The sequence below is a fragment of the Crocodylus porosus genome, unplaced genomic scaffold (genome assembly GCF_001723895.1).
Source record: "Crocodylus porosus isolate Cpor-Errol unplaced genomic scaffold, CroPor_comp1, whole genome shotgun sequence".
Classification (NCBI taxonomy): Eukaryota; Metazoa; Chordata; order Crocodylia; family Crocodylidae; genus Crocodylus; species Crocodylus porosus.
The window spans coordinates 65,534,879-65,543,816 of record NW_017728948.1 but is presented as its reverse complement, the minus strand read 5'-3'; positions in this window follow the sequence as shown (position 1 = coordinate 65,543,816).

Here is an 8,938-nt window from a genome sequence, read left to right as displayed (position 1 = left end):
CCCTCCCTCCCCACTCCCCCAGCCCCCTCACATGTGCCCCGCATGGGCCAGCTCCCACTTTTTAAGAAAAAAGAACCTGAAGAAACCCCCGGACTCAACGCTCCTGCCGGTGTGGGTGATCCCCAGTGCCTCATGCCATGTTGGGGGCTCTGCAGGAGTCCCCTGAAGCCCCAAGGCTGCACCAGGAGTGGTGAGTCCCAGGGCTTTTCTCAGCTTTTTTTTTTCTTAAAGGGCCAGAGCCCCAGCAGGCAGGGCAGCCAGCATGGGGGGTGTATCAAGGGGACTTATGCAGAGCCCCCCATGCAGTGTTGGGCAGTGGGTGGCAGTGGGGATTGCTCCCCACCCAGCAGCACCCGGTGAGCACTGGGGCTTTTCTTTAAAGTACCGGGAGCTGGGGGGGGAGGGCAGGGGCAGCCACTAGGGACTGCCCAAATTATCAAAGCTCTCTGAATCTTTGCCGAAGATTCGGAGAGCTTTGAATTGATTGGGACCTTTAAATCGGTCCCCCGGTTCAATTCGGATTCAGAGATTTAGCCATCGAATCGGGCCGAATCTCCTCCAAATCGAATCAGCACCCAAAGCTTCCCATAGCCCTACTAAATATCTAGATAGGAGTTAGGCACCTAAATGCTTTGGCAAAGTCTCATTAAGTGCCTAACCTCATCTTTAGTTCCTAAGTTACTTTAAACTCTGCCCTGTGGCCCTTACTGGGCATGTCTACACAAGATGCTTTAATACACAGTAGACTAATTTACTGTACAGTAAAGTGCCACTGTCTACATGTGCGGGGCATTTACTTTGCAGTAAATTAGGCTACTACACAGTTAGCTAGCACTTGTAAATACAGGTACTAGATTAACTGTGGAGTAGTTACTGCACAATAGCACTCTTGTATACACTGACTGGGAGCAAGTTGCTCCTGGTCAGCCTAGGAAGTAGGGTGCCACAGCAGACGGGGAGCTCTCTGCCCCCTGTACTGGCACTACTCAGGCAAGCCAGTCAGCACTGGGACTGGGGAGCTCTCTGCCTTGTCCCAGCTCCCAGCACAGAGCTGGCAGCTCCAGAGGGCAAACGGGCTGGAAACCCAGCCCCTACCCACTGCATGGTGTGGACTTGGCTGCTTTGGGGGTGAGCAAGGGCTGGCCCACACTAGCAAGGCAGCTTCCAGCAAGCCCTGTGCCCCCTTCTCCCCCCTCGCTCCACAGGAGGCTCACTGGCAGCTGCCCCACACTCAGGACAGCTCCCAGCAATCCCTGTGCTGGGCAGGAAAACCCCACCCAGCAGGGAGCTCATTGGCAGCTGTGTGTCCTGATGGACATGGGGCCAGGAGAGCTCTGCTTGCTTCAGGGGCAGCTGCCTCCCAGCCGGAAGTATATCAGGTCCCCTCCTGATGTGTATGGAGCCAGGAGACAGCTGCCACTCCAGCTGGCAGAGCTCTTCTGGCCTCATGCAAATTGTGACCAGCCCCATGCCCCTTGCCAGCCCCCAGGCTAGCACCTAGGGTGCCTAGAGCACCCCCTGGCTGCTGCAGGAGGGCACAGCAGGGCAGAAGCAGCCCTCTACTGGGTTGCCCCCATTTAAAGCCAATCTGTTTCCAACAGGGAACATGTGTATACATGCTCCTGGGGAAGACTCACTGGGTGGTATTTTACTGTGCAGTAAGCCTAATGTGAATGAATAGTACCTGTAGGTGTGGCCACTGAGTACTGTTGTTAGAACAGGTATTTTCAAGAACATGAGGCCATACATATTACTAGGCTGTAAAACCAGGACTTCTGCTTCTCTGCTGCTGCAGAGACTTCCTTTCCTGAAATTTAATATGTGGTAAATTGCTGCTGCATTGCTGGTAATGAAAAATATCTGACTCTACTTATTCATTGATGACCACTTTTAGAAAACATTTAACTGACTTTTCAAACTAGCTAGGATTTCAAAGATTATTGCTTCTCCAAAACATTAAATATGGCACAGCTGATTGTCATAAAGATATAGCTAACTTGCCTATTGAACCCACCTCTGTCCATTTCTCCCTCATTGCAAAATCCTTGTACTGTTGCTGGCCAAACATGAAATATTACAAAAGGAGCAGTATACACATACATTTAATGAATAGTTCTATTTTGACTGATCTTCTATAAAATACAAAATTATACTTCAGAGCTCATACTTCATTTTGACTTGCAGTTTCAGATTCTTCTGAGTCCTAGTTAGTATGAATGATCTTGTCATTGTGCTCTCCCCAGTCCCCTTTCTTTCCCTCTCATAAGCCAATCAAACATAGATTTTAGTGGAGCAAGGCCTATTTACACCAACAGAGAACTTGGTTCATTGACTTTAGTAGTTTCTTCAGATTTATATGGTATTCTTGAGAGCAGGTTTGGCTCTTTTCTTTGTTCCTTGGCAACTAAACTATCCATCTCTTGGCTGACCCTTGCCTTTCTGATTAGAAGTCTGTTGACTTGGAGAAGCAATGTGTTGTTTAAAAAAACAACATCTAAAAAAGTATCATCTAAACACAACAGGGACAGAGCAGGAGATGCCTTTGGGCAATATGAGAAGTAGCACTCTTGAAGAACTATTAGTAGTGATGTGCAAATATTGCCAAATCACTGATCTAAAGCAGCTTCAGGCATGCTTTATGGTGGCAGTGAGGAGTGAGCTATGAAAAGAAAGTTGCTGTCTGTTTCGTCACACTTCATGCTTTAGGGTGGGGAGTCTGGGGAGCTACAAGAGAAGTCATAAACAATCATTCAGAAGGAAATTAAAAATGGAGGTTCACAGAATTGTGAAAGTAATTTTATGTCATATACAGACTCCCAAAATGTGTTTATGAGCTTTGTATCCTGTCCCAAGCTAATGAAATGGGAAACAGTGAGTCAGTCTCAGATTCTCTTGTTATTTGAATCTTATGGAATGATTATACTCTTGGCTGTCTCAGAGGAAACAAAATAGAAGTATGTGTTTGGGCCAGGCCTTAATTTTCCAGAAGACTGAATAAGTGCAACTACTATCTATCCAGACACAAATCCTGTCTTTATTGTGCTAACCTACAATGAGCTCATTCTGCTTGGCCTGGTTAAAAGTAAACACCAGTATGGGAAGACAGGTACCTACAGCACACCTCAGTACTGTACAGACATACCTGTTTTCTGTTTCAATGGTAATTTCCAATTTTCATGGACATCATGCTGAAAAAAATTAAGCTGCTAGTAAGCCGAGCTTTTACAGCTTCCTTGTTTCCATTTGGCTTTCCCTGCACATACAGTGGAAAAATATATAAGGTTTCTTGTCAGTCCCATGAGGGTTTATATAATGTACTGGTGTGTGTAAGCTGTGGTATTTAACTGTCTCGACTTTGTGTTTAAACCACTAGTGCCTGAAAACAGTGTTTTTTTCTTAATTATAGAACATTTGATCGTAAAGAGCTCATTATACATAAATATAATAGGGCATTATAGTTTTCTCAGTTGCAAAAACTATGGTTATGTTTGGGTCCCAGCTTCTATTATAAACCTGTGTTTTCACTTACTTATAATAGATGTCACTGAAAAAGAATTTCCCCAGTATCCACAAATTTAAGATTTGTCATCGTCTGACCACGTCTTGAAATGTTTTGGTCTTGGGCTAGTTCTGGTGGAGGTTTATGGGATGGTTCAGAGTGTGGAATAGGAGACTGGATCAAGGCAGAAATTGCAGGTAGTTTTGCAGCTGGAAAGAATTTGGTCTGGGGCAGGGAGAAGCACTGGCAGACACTGGATGGTCCAGGACACTTAATTAAACCCTCTTCTTCCCTCTGTGCTATTGAAGGGTTGAAAGGGAAGCTAGACTTCATAATCTGTGGCATCTCCTGAAACTAATAGTAAGGTTTCCAGAATTTAAAACAGACTGCATCATGACCTAGCTGTCTTCCGCAAAAGCATTTAGGAATCATTGTTTGGTGTGAGGCAATCATAAATTCAGGCATGCCCTCCAGATCTCTTTCTATCACTGTACTCCATATTTCAACATTTATAGTGGCTCAGCCTGATTATGTAGAATAGTCATAGCTGCCTCTCCTCAGTGACTGACTTCCCATACTTTCATTCGTTTAGTGTTTTTCAGACTTCCTGTTGCTGGTATTACATAGGGCTCTGCCAACTGGCACTTTTTGACACTGCAACAAACACTGAACATCCGATCCAAAAATTTTGTATGATAATGAGGAGACAAAGGATCCAAGAAAAGTTGGCAAGGTCTTTGTGGAGTACCAAAATATACCCCAAATTCTTAAGCTACTTGCTGAATGGTATATCTGCCTCTACAAATATCTTTAAAATTTTCCTGCTTTCAGTGTTTCAACTTTCCAATTTATATAAAAAATATAGAGGGGATGAAATATTTTCCACAGCATGTATTGCTATCAATTTAAGCAGTAAGTATCCATTTGAAAATAAAATCATACTGGATTTTCCAAACACACATGCTTCTAGTAATTTGTTATCACTCTGCGTAGTTCATCATCAGGGACAATCCAGCCCCATCCATCTTGTCTTACAGATCTTCTAAAGTCTCATTCCAGGCAACAGAGGTAATAATACAACTTTTTAAAAGTGACCTCCTGAGTAAAAACAACTTAAAAGGGATTTCCAGCATTTTACACTGAAAAATATTTTACTTAGGATTGTTCTTGAGTAATAGGAATTGAATGTATTAACACAAAACTAGATCAATAATTTTTTCAGCTGTGTGTATTAAGTCACTTCATTTAAAAAGAAATAACTACAACATATTCTGTCTACAGTGTACTGATATTTATGAATGCATAAATAGGTACGCTAGCACTGCATGTATTTGCAGTTGGGTTTAGTTGCTTGGATTTGTACAGGAGCAGTGGAGATTTGGGGTCAGTCCCGACTGAAATATGCTCTTGGATCATATCCCATGGATGGCTAAGCAAAGGGGGACACAAAAAAGAGTTCTTTGTACTATGTATAAATGACACTATATGCTACTGCTATAGAAACAACAGGCTTGTGACTTCACATATTGATGCTTTATTGAACTAATAGGAAAATAGCTCCTTTCATATATTACAATCCATGCACAATCTGTATCATGTGTGAAAATATATAGTATATTATTATCCCTTGATATAGAAATATGTATATCCCAGCTGTGAGCCAAATCATCCCATTATCCTAAAAGTAAGTTATGAGCTTAATAAACTAATTTCCTCTAAAATTACAGTGAAGTCAAATAAGTTAATCAGGATGACCCACAGTAAGCTCCAGCCCCTCAGGGAACCAACTTGAAGCCGTGGAGAAAGCTGAAAAGTGGGTGATGACAATGATTCCAGGCAGCCACAGACATGACTATGGTGGCTGCAGATTTCTGTGCTTCCTGGAGGGATTAAACCAACAAGTTGTGTCAGGAAACTTCACTCCTCCCACCATGCTGCTGACTTGTAGAGTCCCACAAGTAATCAGATAACGTGATACAAGTTCTAGTTTTATGCAGGAGACATAGCTCTACCTGCTCTCCTTCACATAGTCATACACATAGATCACGCACAACCCCAAAGTGGCCCGATGCTTGGACAAGACCAGGACATGAATGAAGAACAGCTGGATAAGCCTGTATACAAATGACACACAGGGAACAGAAAACATCTTGCATAGTTTATAGCCAAGGAACTGGTTCTTTTGGTTGAAAGTACAACTGTCAAGGACCTTGGGACAAACAGCCAATCAGAGCATGAAGAAGTGTTCTGACTATAGGCAGCCCAGCACCATGATGATGAGGACAAGAGGATGGAGCGGGGCGGAGGGGGGGGGAAGGGGGAGGTCAGCACAGCTGGTCTTGCCCTGCCCTGCTCTGCTCCCTGGATGCGGCGGCAACAGAGTGGATGGAAGTGGGGGACGAGGCCAACAGGGCTGGCCTCACCCCCCACCCTGCCCTGCTCCCTGCAGGTAATGCAGGGTACAGAGTGGGCCCAGGCCCAATGTAGGGGGAGGGGAGCAGGCCTGAGCAGGGGAAAAGCCAGCCTGCTGCATCAGGGCAGTGGGAAACAGGGAGCCTGGCCCAATGCAGTCATGGCAGTAGCTGGAGGAGGGAAGGAGCAGGCCTCCTCCCCCTCTTGGGCCCAGGGTGAGTTGTCCCCAACCCTCCTCCCCACATTGGCCCTGAGCCCACTCCTCCCATCCCCAAGCAGGCCCAACGTTGGGATGTTGGGGTGAGCCTGAGCCGGGGGAAAAGCCAGCTCACTGCAGCAGTGGGAGATGGGGACAATGGGGCCAGCCCAGCCCAGCCTGGCCCCAGCCAACATGGAAGCTGCAAGGGGAGGGGAGAAGCAAGCCTCCTCCCCTGTCAGGCTTGGGTCTACTCCTCTCCTACTCCCACTCCCTTATCCACCCCGACTCCTCCTGTCCCCCTGCCACTGCTGGGTTGTTCCAGGCCCACTGACCCCCCTGCCCTCCCGCTGCAATGGCCTGGCTTCTTCCCACCCTCAGGCCTGGTCCTTCCCCACACCAGGCCCAGGCCTGCTCCTCCCTTCCCCCCGCTACTGCAGCAAGCAGCAGGAGGGAAGGGGGAGTGGGTCTGGATGGGGTTGGGGCCCGGGGTTCTGTCCCCACCCTCTCCCTCCACCCTACCACAGCATTCTTGACAGGCAATTGGCTAGTGGTACCATATTTACTCAAATCCAAGATAAGGTTTCCCCCCATTCAACAAGGCGGGGGGGAGTTTATCTTGGATTTGAGTACCAGCCCAGGAAAGCACTGCTGTACTTGCTGCTTCAGCTTCCACCCTGACCCCAACCTGGAGAGAGCTAATGCAATGGTCACAGGGAGAGGTGGGAGCAAGTGTGAGGGAGATCACACAGCATGGGAGAGGGGAATGAAGGTGAGATTGGGAGGGAGGCAGAGCGCAGAGGAGATTGCATGTTGGTGGGAGAAGGGATGCAGGACAGACCATGCAGCAGCAGAGAAGCTGAGGCTAGAGCTGCCACTGCCATGGCCACCTAGGGCTGGAGCTGGACCAGAACCAGATCTGGTTTACAGGATAAATAGTGGGGGTAGGAGGACAGGGATAGACAAGAGGCCAGGAGAGCAGGCTGTGTGAGGGGCTAGTGGTGTAGAGGGGCAGGCACTGGGAGTGGGCAAAAGGCAGGGGAGACAAAGGTCAGGTTGCTTGCCCCTCACCCCCATTGCTGCTTGCCCCCCTACTGTTTATTTCCCTGCTCCACCAGTGGTGGGGGGTTGGGGGATGAATTTAAGATGACCCAGATAATAATTAGATTCTGCTATATATGGAAAATTACAACACATTTATAATTTTCATGTATAGAGTCTAATTATTGGGGGTTATCTTAAATTTAAAATCATTGTGAATGTGGATAAATACGGTAATACAAAACTGAGTATTTAAAACTTTTTATCATTCTTTGGAAAACTGACAGTGGGACTTACCTAGCCAACACTGTAACAAAAATACTTGCATCACTGCGTAAGTAAAGTGCATGAAAGAATATTTATGGGCCCAGGTTTCAGTTACAATGAGAACCACAGTGAGCTCTTTATTTGAAAGTTCCTAAGTAATATAATTGAATCCTGGAGTTAATTGTGATTATTAAAGCAATGGAAAAGAGGAATAGAGATAAAGAAGAACTCAGCAGGAACAGATTTTGATAAAGATAATCTAAGTTCAATTTCTCCTTTGATTAAAGGTGACTATTAGGTCTGTGCGAGGCTTCGGACCATACTTCAGATCCAGATAAGCTTCAGATGCTTCAGTGTTTGAAGCAGCATGTCTGGATCGAAGCACTGGCTTTGTTAGACTTTTCGAAGTTGTTCGGAGGGTACAATGAGGAATCAATGGAATATCTATAACTTCGTTGTTTTTGTCTGATTTGTATGAAATCTGAAGGAGTTGTAGCTTCTGTTAATAGTATGAACCCTGACAAGTTTCAGGAAGATCAGTCCAGGGGTTTGGGGGAAACTGCACCCCAAATTCATGAAAGCAAAACTCATGTCACGTCTATGATGTCACGTCACGTAAACTGAAGGAATGGTAGCCCATGGTGAGGCCACAAAGCCTACTGAGTTTCAAGAAGATCGGGGCAGGGGTTTTGGAGAAACTGCACCTCAAGCTGCTGACAGGCAAAACTCGTGACATAGATGACCCTGTGTGTGTTAAGGCACAGCAGGATGAAAACTGCAGGAGTAGTAGCCCCTGCTGAGGCCACAAAGCCTGCCAAGTTTCAAGGAGATAAGTTCAGGGTTTTGGGGGAACTGCACCTCAGGCTGCACACAAGCAAAACTCGTGACATGGGTGACACTAAGTGTTAAGGCGCAGCAGAGTGAAAGCTGCAGGGATGGTAGCCCCTGCTGCGGGCATGAAGCCTGCCAGCTGTCCAGGACATAGGTGCAGGGGGAATCTGGGGCCCTGCACCTCTAGCCACTGACTGGCAAAACTTGTGACATGGGTGCTTGCGCAACTGTGTCTGTCTTGGGGCGGGGGGGGGAGGGGAGGGAGAACTACTGCAGGCCTGGCTGCTAAGCTACTGTGTTACTAGTTCCCAATCAATCATGATTCACTCAGGGACCAGCCCTATACACAGTTGCTAGCTAATGTAACCTGTTAATTAGCAACAATTAACACCTACAAAACCACAGACTAAGGAGAGGAAAGAATCAATGTAGATGATCAACTGCCACAAGACAGAGACAGTCAGTTGCACAAGCACCCATGTCACAAGGTTTGTCTGTCAGCAGCTACAGGTGCAGGGCCCAGAACCCAGAACCCCTGCACCTATCTCCTCGACAGCTGGCAGGCTTTGTGGCCACAGCAGGGGATACCATCCCTGAAGCTTTCACCCTGCTGCGCCTTAACACACACAGTATCACCCATGTCATGAGTTTTGCTTGTCCACAGCTTGAGGTGCAGTTTTCCCCAAACCCCT